General features: G+C 38.0%; 1 long non-coding RNA gene across 1 annotated transcript; it reads right to left on the reverse strand.

Moving 5' to 3' along the window:
- Nucleotides 1-2,975: 2,975 nt before the first annotated feature.
- LOC125960680 (uncharacterized) lies at nucleotides 2,976-6,957 on the reverse strand. The gene is made up of 3 exons (XR_007470600.1): nucleotides 6,829-6,957; nucleotides 4,609-4,727; nucleotides 2,976-3,495 (listed from the first exon to the last, which is right to left on the reverse strand). It is a non-coding gene; the product is annotated as an uncharacterized LOC125960680 (long non-coding RNA).
- Between the last annotated feature and the right edge of the window lie 7,208 nt (nucleotides 6,958-14,165).

Here is a 14,165-nt window from a genome sequence, read left to right on the forward strand (position 1 = left end):
AGCTGATATTTACATGATGAGTCTGCATTGCTTGTGAATTGTTTTCCTCACTACTTCAGGCTTATTCTTCATCAGTAACCATGTCCAGTGCCACCAATTGAAATAAAACACTCAACAGTAGTTTCAACAGCAGAATAAAGGGGTATCTTAGTCTGCTCAGGCTGTCAACACAAAATACTATATACTGGGTGGTTTAGACAACAGAAATTTATTTCTCACAGTTCTGGAGGTCAGAAGCCCAAGATCAAGATTTCGGTTGAGTTCCTATCTGGTAAGGCCTTTCTCCTCAGCTTGCAGAAAGCTGTCTTCTCACCAAGTTCTCACATGGCCTGTCCTCTGTGCATAAGCACAAGGATAGGGAGAAGAGAGAGGGTGAGAGAAGAGGGGGGGAAAGAGTGCTCTTTGGTGTCACTGCTTATAAGGACCCCAATCCCTTTGGATCAGGACCCCATCCTTATGACCTCATGAAACTTTAATTACTTCCTTAAAGACCCCATCTCCAAATACAACACATGGAGCTTAAGGTTTTAACATGAGAATTTTGAAGGGGCACACAGGAGCATACAACCTGTAACAAGGGGAGAGAGGAAAGAACCGATGAGCCTGAAGATAGAACATTAGGAATTATCCAGTCTGAGCAACTGAGAGAAAATAGCTAAAAAAGGAACACCACATTGAGGACCCATAGGACTATAACAAAACATACATACATGTCATCAAATTTACAGAAGTAGAAGAGAAAGTGGGAGGGGCTGAAAAATACTTTAAAAATAATGGCAGAAAACTTCTCAAATATAGTGAAAAACATAAAACTTCAGATTCATATTCAGATTCAAGAAGCTAAGTGAAACCCAAACAGGACAAGCCCAAAGAAATCCACACTGATGTTTATTATAGCCAAATATCTGAAACTAAAGACAAACATCTTGAAATCAGTGAGGGAGAAACACTTTATCTACAGGGGAAACAAATCAAATGACAGTGGACTTCTCACCAAAAACAATAAAGACCAAAAGAAAGCAGCATAATAGTTTTCAAATGCTGAGAGAAAAGAACTATTAATCCAGAGCTCTACACTTAGTAGAAATGTCCTTAAGGAATGAAGGGGAAATGAAGACATTGTCAGATGAAAGAACATAAAGAGAACTTTTTTTTTTGTCAGAAGAGCTGACGTAAAAGGAGAGCTAAAAGAAATTCCTAAATATAAGTAAAAGATTTAAAAAATACTTAGAACATCAGGAAGGAAAAAGAACACATTAAACCCAAAATATGGGGATATATGTTATCTAATGATGAAAGAGTCAATCAACCAAGAATATATAGTAATCCTAAACATGTATGCACCAGACAACAGAGCTGCAAAATATGTAAAGCAAAAACTGATTGTACTGCAAAAAAAAAAAAAGACAAATCCACAAATACCCGCTCATGATAAAAGCCCTTAGAAAAATAAGAAAAGAGGAAAATTCTTCAACTTAATAAAGATATTTGCAAAACCGATATAGTTGATATTATACTTAATTATAAAACCTTGAATTCTTTTCTCTTAAGATCTGGAAGAAGACACAGATGCCTGCTAGTACTACTATCATTCAAAATACTACCATTTTAGCCAGAAGTTCTAGCCAGTGCAAAACAGTAAGAAAAATAAGTAAAAGGCATAGCAGATCTTAAAGGAGGAAATAAAACTTCCTATTTTCAGATTACATGATTATCTTTGTTGAATAAACCCAATAAGTCTACAAAAATATTACTAGAACTAAAACAGACTTTAGCACAGTTGTGGGATACAATATAAGCATTCAAAATTCAGTTGTATTTTTATATACTAGCAATGAGCATGTAGACTTAAATTTAAAATATAATACCATTGATGATCGTTTATAAAATGAAATAATTAAGTGTAAATCTAATGAATGTATAGGACTTGTAGGCTAAATACTATACAACACTAATTAAATAAATCAAATATCTAAATAACTGGAGGGACACATTGTGCTCATTGGTTGGAAAACTCACATAATGAAGGTAACAATTTTCCTGAAATTGAAATATAGGTTTAACACATTTCTTTCAAAATACTAGCAAAATATTGTGTAGTTATAGACAAGATTATTCTAAAATTTATATAGAAAGTTGAAAAATCTAGAATATCTGTGGGACAATGTTAAAACAATGCTGAGAGGGAAATTTATGATATTAAATGCATATATTAGGAAAGAAGAAAAGTCTTAAATTAATAATCTAAGCTAAAACTATTAAAAAGAAGAATAAAAAGGAGGAATTACTCTACCTAATTTCAAGACTTATTATAAAGCCTCTATAGTCAAGCTGTGTGGTGTTGATGAAGGAATAGATACATAGACCAATGGAACAGAATAAAGGGTTTGGAAACAGAGCCACATAAATATGCCCTGCTGACTTTTTATAAAGGTACAAACATATTTCAATGGATGAAATACAGACTTCCAATAAATTACGTTGGATATCTATGGGTAAAACAACAAACAAACAAAAATAAATAAAACAGAACCTCAACCAAAATCTCACACCTCGTATAAAATATTAGTTCAAAAATAGATTTTGAGCTTCAGTGTAACAATATAATTAGAAATTAGACAAAAGACACAACCAGACATTTTACCCAGGAGGAGATACAGAAGGCAAATAAGCACATAAAAATTGTTCAATGTCATTAGCCATTAATGGAGTGCAAATTGAAACCATAATGAGGTGTTGCTCCACACCTATAAGAATGACTACAATAAAAAATAATGACAACACCAAATATTGGCATGGGTGTGAGGAAGTGGATTACTCAGATATTGGTGGTGGGAATGTAAATGATACAGTCACTGTGTGAACATCTGTTTACAATACTGCCTCACAATAACACTTCTGGGCATTAACCCTAAAAACACATTCACACAAAGCCTGTACATGAATGATATAGCAACTTTATTCATAGTAGCCCCAAACTGGAAACAACTGAGATGTCCTTCAATAGGTGAACTGTTAAATGAACTGTGATACAACCATATCATGGAATACTACTCAGCAATAAAAAGAAAAAAATAAGACTATTGATATACACAACAACATGGGTGAATCTCCTTGCTGAGTGAAAAAGCAAATCCCCAAGTCAGTATACATTATGATTCTGTTTATATAACATTCCTTAAACGACAGAATTATACAAAGAATATTCGTGGCTGCCAAGGGTAAAAGAGGAGACGGAAGGGTGGGAAAACGGTGGATGTAGCTACAAAAGGGCAACATGAAGCCTCCCTGAGGTGATGGAAATGTTCTGTGTCTTGACTTTAACAGTGTCAGTTTTCTGGTTGTGATATTGACCAGCCACCTCATGCTCAACAGGAGGGAGTCCTGCCGCCATGTCCACTCACTGGCTCTTGTCCTTAATGACCCTTTGCTGGAAACCTCAGTTTCTTCCCATGTGGGCTCTTCTCTGGCAGCCCACAAAGTAGGTGTTTCCTCCTAGAGCAAGTGAGAGAAAGAGTGATAAAGTTTACCAGAGATGGAAGCCACAGCCTCCTTGGAATCTAATCTTGAAGGGACTCCCATCACTTTCACTAATTTCTATTTGTTAGAAAAGAGTCATGAGGTCCACTCTACACTAAAGAAGGAGGAAATTACATAAGAGCATGAGTGCCAGTAGGCAGGTATCATCTGGAGCTATTTTTAGTGGCTGCCTTTCACAGTCAGCTCCAGGGGACTAATACTTCGTCTTGTGTGTTACTGAGTTCCCCGTCCCTAAATGGAGCCAAGCACAAGGGAGCCACTGAAGTATTCCTGGGATGGGTGAACAGACAAATGAATAGTTTGATAACCTGGAAAATTTACAGTATAATTATGTGTACTAAACCAACGACCTTGACATTATGATACAATGCCATCTCCATGAATAATCAGTAACTTGGGGCAATTAGTGGTACAAGTTTCTTCAGCAGACTTTACTTTTCAGAAACCAAGGGTTTCACTCCAGCTGAATTCATGAGTGGATGTGCTGAATTCTGTTCATTTCACTTTTTAAGTAATGAAATTAAATACATTTTTTTCATTAAATCATTACATGGCGGCTCATGCTTTTATGAGGAGAGGAACAACAGGAAGATTCCTTTCATAGTCTTGGAATGGGAGATTTAACTTTGATAATTCCTCCAGCATTTTATAAACTGCTCGTATTTATGTAGTAATGAAAATATATAAATCCACACATATTTCACTACGGGAGAAATAAATGAAGCCCAGTCCTGGGAGGCTTGTCTTTAATCATGAAATGTGCAACATTTGGCTGTAGTGAATTAGCCATTTGTCTCACTAATGTAAATCCTCAAGAGCACTGAGGGCCCAGCAGAAAAATCCACAGCGTATGTGCCCTCCAGGGTCCTGGGAATGAGTTACGTGTAGACACAAAAAGATCCCAGTGTGTCTGTCGATGCCAGATCATGTTTATGTCAGCAAAGTCCTAACTTACATGATTCTCTTTATCCCCCAAAGCCCCACGAATAAATCCATCAGAAACACTGCACATTTCAGCCATGGGACACCAAATAAGAGACAACAAGCTTTCATTGTCTTGTGATTTACCTTCAGGTTCTGTTACAGGCATTGTCGATGGAGACGTTTGTTCTGGTTTCAGAGACCCGTGTGGTTCTTAGCCTGTTTTCTGCATATGTGTCTAGTTTCCTCACATTGAGTTTTATTGTCTAAGGTGGCAAGAGAAAAAACAGTCAATATCAGAAAATTCAGAAATGCAAACAATTAAACAGCCCTTGGGGATTATTTCTATCATAAATGTGGCCATTTTGATTAACTTGGTCCATCTGTCATTACTGCAAACAATTCCTCAAAGCAGGCCAGTCCTACAAAAATGCCATCAGTAGTTGAGACAGCCTAGCTGAAGAGACAGCAGTAGCATTAATCTTTGCAGCTGTGCATTACTCATGCTAGTTTACTATTCTAATCTTGTAGGTTTTAAAAAAATCACATCCTCAACAGATAGGGTAATATTTTCAGATCAATTTAACCAGATTTACTCTCTGATCCCATCACTCAGCCAATACAGATAGGGGATGGTTACCAGCTGTATTAAATCTCGCTTTACCTTTAATTTTGTTACTCAAAAATTTTTCATCTATTTTTCTTACATTTCAAAATGATGCCATTATTTAAAATATCATCCCACTTAAAAAATAGTAAGAGTAGAGTTGTGTTTAAAGGAAGTCACTTAAGGATTTTAAGTACAATTACATAGAAATTTTGAGTACAATTACACAGAAATGAGAATGTGGATTCACTTTCTTTATTAATTTTGATATTATAAAAATGAAAACATGACCTTTAGGGCTTCACCTCAGAAGAAATGCTGAAATTCTAATACATTAAATATTTATATTAAAAAATGAAAACCAGAGATAAATATAAAACTATAGGAGATCATATATCTGATCTTGAAATCAAAGTCACTTTCCAAACCTGAATCAACAGGAAATACAAGAGAAGAAAATAAACTGTAAATGTGAATTTGAATTTGAAGATGTTAAAATAATCACAGACGTAATTTTAAAAGTGCAAATAAGAAAAATAATTACAACAAATATAAACGAGGAGGGTTACATTTACAGTACTAAATATTTACAATAATAAAGTATTGTAGAAAGAGTCCATATAAGTGATAAGAAAAATACTAAAATTTAGTAGAAAGATGATTACAACAGGACTATTAGAGAAGAGGAATTACAGATGATGAATAAAGTGATTTACATTGTTTAGCTTAATAATTAAAGTAAAATTAAAACAAAAATATCACTTTCTTGCTTGAGAGAGCAGTAAAATTTTTTAATGGTAATACCCAATTTCAGAAAGGTTGGAATAAAATGAGCCCTCTCATATACTTTTTGAAAAATCAGACATTTGGGGGATGTTCTCTCTTTTTCTTTCTTAAAATGTTTATTACCTCTTAGGAAGAAATCTAAGTAAAACTTGATGTAGGCAAAGATTTTGATTAAGGATGTTCATCCAAAATTATATATAATACTAAAAGTTTAGAAACAAAATAGAATACCCATGGACAGTCAAACTGTCAAATTATCAAATGTTCACTTCACAGCAAAATGATCAAATTATGAAATATTATTAATATCCTAACTCATATTTTCAAAGATAATTTAGACACATATGAAACTGATTGATACATGAAAAAGAACATGATAATCATATCCATATACAAATGTGTAAAAACTGTATAAAACTAAATTATGTATACATATAAATAATAAAATAGTATTTATATTATATAACAATGTAAATATATATAATGTCAGCATAATTATATATAATATATATTAATAACTTATTTTATATATATATAAATAATATATAATGGAAGGAAATGAGCTAAATGTTAACTGTGATTAATAAATTTGATAATACTTTTCCATCTTATTTGCTTATCTATCTTCAGTTGTTCTACAATTACATAATAGTTTTATGTAAAAAATTAAAGAAAAAGGTGTAAATTTAAAGAAAAACAAGTTTGCTTTATAAAGACACTGTTTTCCTATATTTCCTTTAATTTCCTATTTTATATATGCTTATGTGATGCCCTCTGACAACTGGGCAGGCACATCTCTAGCAATCAGGTCCAGGAGTCTGAGCCTAGAGCCTTGTATGATCACTTGATAAGACAAAAGAAACTAGGGAAAGGCTCTTTGCAAATGGTACTGGGTATGACTGGTCTCAGCTCTTCCTTAAATGTCATGCTTTTTTTAATGACATTTTGCACTCAGATACAACTCACCAACATACCTGTAGTACACCAGTATTTTTTCAGCTTGTAAGCCACTTTCAATATTCTTTGCCGCTGTCTGTCGCACGTTCCCTGTGAGATGACACATCAGGATCAGAGGGGGCCTTGTCTGCAGTGCACTTCACTGAATTCACCCTGGAATTGATCTGCACTCGGAAGGTTTGAATAATAACAAAAGCAGTGATGATTTTTCTGAATAAGTTCCAGTCGCCCAAGAAGGGCTGCACATTGCATTTAATTGGTTCCTGGCATATATTGCTTAGGGACAGAGAGTATTGTTTAAAAAGGTATCCATAAATCCTGTTGTGAGCTATTTATAATAGAATTTTGTTCTTTGCATTAAATATAAAATGTCCACCCCTTTAGTGAATGGCAGTGAGCAAAGGCACTCGGAACTGTCAGCAGTAGAAAATACGGTTGGATGCTTGAAGAAGTTCGAATTCTAGGAAGATAGACAAGTCAGAAGTACACCTCAATTTAAAGCTCCTTTCTCCTGGCTATGTAAACATATCCTGACAATAGAAAGGAGACAAACTGACACACTGGGCTGGAGTTTCCACAAGAGATGGTCAGGCTGCCGGGCCATTGGTGGCTGACCTACCCCTGTGACAGCCGGCTCCCGTGGTGTCCTGTCAATCTCTTTGTGTGTTTTAGGATGTTCCTGGTCGGGGTCTGGGGAGTGACACTCAACCAGCACCGACGGCACAAATGCACAGGCTCAGCTGTCCACGGAGAGATAAAGAAACATTGGAATATAGTCTCTGCCTTTGGGAGTTTATTATCTTATTGGAAGAACCTCAAAAGTAAAAAGATTTTGTAACTTTTACTTTATTTTCATTTCCAACTTGCTCTTACAAAGCAGGACATTGTGTGATGCTGGATTATTTACTGTTGCTCCTGGAAAGGAGTAACTATTAGTCGTTTTCTTATTTCATGACAGATTTCTTACTCTTATGAAGTTGCTAATATAAATATTTTGAGATTAAGAAGTTGACATTTAATTACACATTTACATACTGCTTGTACAACTAATTACATGAGATTAAGATGAGGCCAGGCTCAGACACCCAGATGACTTGTCACAGACTAAGAACCAGGAGGGAGGGCGGCAACCACGGTCTCAGGACGAGGACAGCAGTGGCAGGAGAGCAGTGGGCGAGAGAGATGCCCAGGCCGTTCAGGAGTCGGCAGGGTGTGGCCACTGTTCTCCTCCGATGGCTCATGGTCCTGCTTACTACACAATCCAGGTCTTAAGTCTTTCTTAGTATTCTGTAAGCCAGTCAACTCTTAAACGTTTATGCTAAATGACAGCATTATAATAACCTGATGTCATGTTTCTGGGACAGATCACAGTGAACCTGCCCCATTAAAGAGGCAGAAATAGCAGGGCCGGGGCAGTGAGGAAGTGACTCTTGGGGACCTTAACTCTAATTCGAGCACATTTTGCAAGAGCTTGCATATTCTCTTTAGTCCATTTCAATTTCAAAATAATAGGGTTCTAAAATTATAATTATATAAGTATAGCATGAGGCCTCAGTCAGAAATTTTAGCACAAACACTTCACCGACGGCCTCAGTATGGTAACATTGATCTCTTTCTTCTCTCAGCAGTGGTAACAGGTTGTTTTCAACCCTCACAAGGTAACATTCCTAGTTATGTTGTAGATCCTTTAACAGTAAAAATGGTATCCTATTTTGGTCATAGTTCCTTCAGGGTGTATATTGGTTTCCAAGGGCTGCTGAAACAACATGCCACAATCTGGATGGTTTAAAACAACAGAAATGTATTCCAGCACAGTTCTGGAGGCCAGGAGGCCCAGCTCAAGTTGCTGGCAGGGCCAGGCTCCCTCTAAGGCTCTGAGTGGAATGCTCTGTTGCCTCTTTCTAGCCACTGGTGGTGGCCATGGTCCCTGGTGTTTGCTTGGTGCTGTATCACTCTAATCTCTGCCACTGTGGTCACGTGACTCTCTACCTGTGTGTCTTTCTGTGTCGCTTCTCTTCTTGTAAGAACACCCATCCATCATATTGTATCAGGGCCCATTCACCCCCAGCATGATCTCATCCTAACTCAGCTACATCTTCAAAGACCCTGTCTTCCCATAAGGTCACCTTCCCTGGTACTAGGGATTAGGGGTTTAGCATATCTTTTGGGGGAAACAATTTAACCTATAAAAGTGCCTAACCCAGTGAAGATACATATACTGTTTTGAGTGCATATTAATTATGTTTCTTGTCTCCTAATTTCCCTCTGCTCACAAATAAATCAGCATCGTGGGATTTCTTCCCTCTCCTACCTTCTTCAGTTGTGTGCTTCCAACTCGGCATATTTAACTTGGGAATTCAAACACTTTCCCCACCTGAAATAACCCCTTCTTCTTCATACTCAAGAAAAAGCTAAAGATGTTTTTGCAACTAGTTGCATCTCCCTGTCCCCTCCACCACCAGGAAGAAACACTGCATCTCTACTCTTGGCATAATTTCTCGATTCATACCTCCTCCTCTTCACGGTCTAGAAATAGAACCGCACAAACAAGGGACCTGCATGTCGTGTCTTATGTCTCCTGGACCAGTTGATTCATTTCTTTCTCTCCTCTTCTAGCTCCTCTAAATCCATCACCTTCCCTCACCAGGCTAGAGAGAAAACTTCTGGAGAAGAGTTGAAATGAACACAGTGATGGGAAGAGAAAAAAATGATGCTTTAATTCTGCCAAGGAATCACTGTTCCTGTAATGAGTCCCCCTCTTAGTCAAGTGCTGATGTGAAGCTCCCAGAGGCAGGAGTTCACAGCAGCCCAACTCACAGGTCTGCCCCTCAGGCTGCAGACAGAGACGTGTTTGATTTGTGTGTTTGCTGAAGGTGAATAACAGGCAGGATCTTTTCTTTATCCTCTGAATAGACACCAAGGAATCCGCTCACTTGGAGAAGGAGAAAATTCCACCCTGTTAACAAGTTTCATTTTCCCTCATACCCCTCCTCTTTCTTCAGCCTCCGAGGTGCTATTTGGAAGGGCAAATAAATCATCATCTGGGAAGCTTTCCAAAAAAAGAAAGAAGGAAAAGATAATAAGCCATATTAGGCTAGCCACATTAACAAGCAAACTGCTTTTCCTCTCCTTAACCACACAGTGTCTGTGGTGAGGTGAGACTAAGCAGTATTTTCTAGTTTCTCATAGAGGATTAGGTCTCTAGTCTGTGCGTTTTCTTGCGTCTGATTTCCCGTGTGTTCCCACCACTGGCTGTGTGTGTAGCTAAAGATCTAATTCATTTGCTGCACTAACAGGGAGTGAACGTGAGCGATGGGAGGGTCTCCCCAGGTGCCATGCATTTCTGCCCCTTAGATTATTTTGCTCAAAGTAAAAACGGCGTGGTCATCTCCACTCCCCACGCTCAAGAGTAGCTAGTGACACATTTCATGGCTCAACTCCAGTCCTAAATGTGCTAATAAATAACTGTACAAGTAACTAAAAGTCTTTGGAAAAGTTTCAGAACAGAGTCCCTGTAAGACTTGTGACATTCCTATCACTCAGTGTTTACTCTGTGCCAGACACAGTACAAACAATTGACAGCTGCTACCCCCTTTGATCTTTAGCAAATGTCCATAAAAGTGGGACTGGAGAACGAATTATGAATTAGAAAGATTAATCAATTTGCTCAAAGAACACAGAGCTAAGACATGGGAAACTTGAGATTCAAAATTTGGCCTCAGACTCAAATATCCTGAAAAGAATCCCTTTGAGATATAGCAATAATTTGGACTTGGGTAGGTCATTCCATAATCTGTAGCGCTGGAGGTAATGGGGAGCCTGAGAATAGGAAAATACACTTATATTTGAGTGACAGCTTCACTTATCAGTTACAAATGGATGTTCAATGGGCTTTTGCTAATTGACATCCCTCAGAGCAAAAAGCGGAAGTAGAAAAAAATTGTCCATTACCTGAAATGGATCTTTTTTACTAGATGCAGGTGGAGAGTTTGGGATGACCTGAAGATCACTTATTTTGTGTGTATTTGAAAATAAAATGGCATCTTTGTCTAGAGCTGAGAGTGTGGGAATCATAGCATGTTGCCCGAAGAGTTGTTCTAAAATTTTAGGGCTGGAACGAGATAGGATGACAACTGAAACATGATCTGTGAGCTTGGAAAGTAGTTATGGGATACGAAACCTGTACTTTGAAAGCTTGACTGGTTTTATATTTCCTGTCTTTTCTTTGCTGTTTCCCCTTTATTCTCTCTCTCGGAGTTAGTTAAAAATCTTTTGGAAGATTCTACCTGTCTCAAATATTCTAAAGGGGACTGTTAAGAGGGTGTCTGGCTATATTTAGGAAGGAGTTTTTCTTTTTTAAAACAACTGTAGTACTGGTATTTTCTTGTTTGTTTGTTTGCTTTGTAAAATAACACCTATTTCCATACTAAAATGTAATTAATACATGTTTTTTCAGGCAAAAAAAATAAGATAAAAGTAATATATATAATCCTTCCATTTCTGAAGAGCCTTTGTGAATATTGTGATATATATTCTTCCAGGATCGTATGCATATAAGTCTGAGTGTCCATGTTTATGTAGATAGAATGGTAGCCTGACAACAGATTGAATCATACTGCACAAATTTTTGTGACCACTTTTTCCTAAATATATTTCAGAAAATTAATTTCAATAGCCACAGAGAGGTTAATCCTGTGGATATAATCTATTTTATTTACCTGCTTCATCACCTTTTCCAATCTAACTTTAAAAGTAACACTGTAAGGAACATAAATACATTTCTGAATATATTTCTTTTATATTTTAAATAGATTATTAAAAATTTTCCCTGAACCTCCTAGAATTCTCATTATTGTGATATCTAAGAAAACATCTTTTTAAAATGTGTGTAGGGCTTCCCTGGTGGCGCAGTGGTTGAGTCTGCCTGCTAATGCAGGGGACGCGGGTTCGGGCTCTGGTCTGGGAGGATCCCACATGCCGCGGAGCGGCTGGGCCCGTGGGCCACCGCTACTGAGCCTGCGCGTCTGGAACTCATGCTCCGCAACAAGAGAGGCTGCAGCAGTGAGAGGCCCGCGCACCGCAATGAAGAGTGGCCCCCGCTTGCCACAACTAGAGAAGGCCCTCGCGCAGAAACGAAGATGCAACACAGCCAACATAAATAAATAAATAAATTTATATTAAAAAAAAAAGTGTGTAATTTTGTCGTTATATTTTCAATGTTCCCCTTTCTCCATATAGAGAAGCACATTAACTCGTCTCATTATATGCCTTGTTTAGTGCAGTAATTAACACATCTGTTAACATGGTTAAGAGTTGAAGAAAATTGTTAGAGACTGTCGAAAAGTGTAGTCACTGTTAATAGTTACCAACTGTTCATAATGCATTTAGCTTAATTTGTATGGAAAAATGGTGTGTGCAACAGCACTTGCCAAGATGAAATTCTGCCAATAGTAATGATCTTTTCGGCTCAAGACCTGTGATTGATTTCCACCTTGGGTCAGCTAAGACTTCTCCCGGTGCTTTAGTTTTTGATGGTTAGCTCCATCATGGGGCCTTTCAGCTTTCCTCTGGAACATCTGGCACCAGCTACTGTCACATACAGAACTCCCGACTCAATGGACCATTAGTTTTTGTACAGAAATATGTGTGAATTTAGAAAAGGCGCTTATGAGTGTTTATAATGGAGGCCATGTGTTATCAACTGGAGAGCGGGGAGAAATTGGTTTTGTTCAGATCATTATCATTCCCCACATGGAAACCTCTGTCCTAAAATAAACCAAGCACACATATTGGGGCTGGGTGGCTAAGGGGTCATCAGAGATCTCTACCAGATTCCTCTGAAGTGGACACCATCACTAGGCATCATCAGGCGAGAATTCCCTATCCCTCAGGCATTCTAGACCCTGAGAGGAAACAGACTTCACCGACAGCAGAGAAAGAACCTGCTTCTTGGAACAAACTTACGAGTGCCGAGAAACTCCCTCTGACCCCAGTAATTCCTCCTTGCTCCCTTTAGCAACTCATTCTCAGCATCAAATTATTTTCCAACTTCAGCAGTCCTTTGCTCATGTGTTAAATAGTAATGCCCTTGGAAAAAGTCACTTCTAACTTAATGATGACGATTTATACTGAATAAAATTAGTTTATAAGATTTCTTGAGAAACGACAACTCTATGTGTGTGCAGTCAAATTTAGGAAAATGAGTGGAAATTCATTGCATTTTGATAGAATAGATTAAATAGGGGCAGAGCAGTTGCAACAGAGCACGAGTCCTACAGTCTGGGAAGCCGGAATGGGCTGGTCACGCAGCTGAGAGCCTAGGGGTCCGAAGAGCACTGGGGATCTGGTGTCAGAGTACCATGATTTCTGAAGAATAGCAGGGCCTACTTTATAATTATTTTCCTTTGGAAATTTGCTCCTATCCTCACCCTCCCTTGTTATCCTTTCCCTCCAATTTGTTCCTCAGCACATCCCTTTATTATAAGATATTACATCGTCCTAAGTTTCTTTTTTTTTTTTTTACTTCCATATCTAGGTTTCCTGCATTCTACTGCTCTTAAAGAAAAAAAAAACTGTGTATTTTTCTGTCTTCATATTCTCAGTGCCCTTAATAGTAATTAACACACGGCAGAAGCTTTTCAAAAAAAGGAAGAAAGGGTTTTTAAAGTAGCGTATGCTGGTTTGCTACTAAAAACATGGTCACATATCTTTTCATACACTGACACCTTTACAGCAAAGAGATAGTATAGGTGAACTGGCAGTAATGCATGTATTGTCTGGTGAAAGAAACGGATCCCTGGAATTTCAGAAGCATACAACAGAGATTCCTTGAACCTGTTGGCTGTTGTATGATGAACCCATAAATTAATAGAACAATGGGGATAAAAGAGAATGGTCTCTTTTGCTCCCTTCTATGGATAGAGGACTCAACAAGGCCGGGCATTGTTCTACCAATAGTCATTGAGTACATGGTACAAGCAGGAACCACTCTTCCCCATTCTGGGGTTACAGTACTGAACAAGACACAGTGTCAGCCTTCCTGGAGCTGCCATTCCCACAGAAGATAAGCAACCTTAAAGGTAAACTGTAGTCTGCACAGATCTCCCAAAGAGTGGACTCCCCAAAGCTCATCTCAGGTGTGGCCATGGAGAATAATGGATGAGGGAAAACATTCCAAAGGATGTAATCAGGAACTAAGAAAGACGAGGAAGAAGGGCTGCTGCTCTGAGAGAGCAGAGTAGGGACAAATTGAGACTCAAAGAACTGAATCCACTGTGAGGTAAGAGTTTGCATAATCTCTGGGCAGCAGGACCTGAAGCTGCTGTAGCCTAGGACTGACAAGGGTTCCATTGCC

This window comes from Orcinus orca, chromosome 12 (assembly GCF_937001465.1).
Source record: "Orcinus orca chromosome 12, mOrcOrc1.1, whole genome shotgun sequence".
Classification (NCBI taxonomy): Eukaryota; Metazoa; Chordata; class Mammalia; order Artiodactyla; family Delphinidae; genus Orcinus; species Orcinus orca.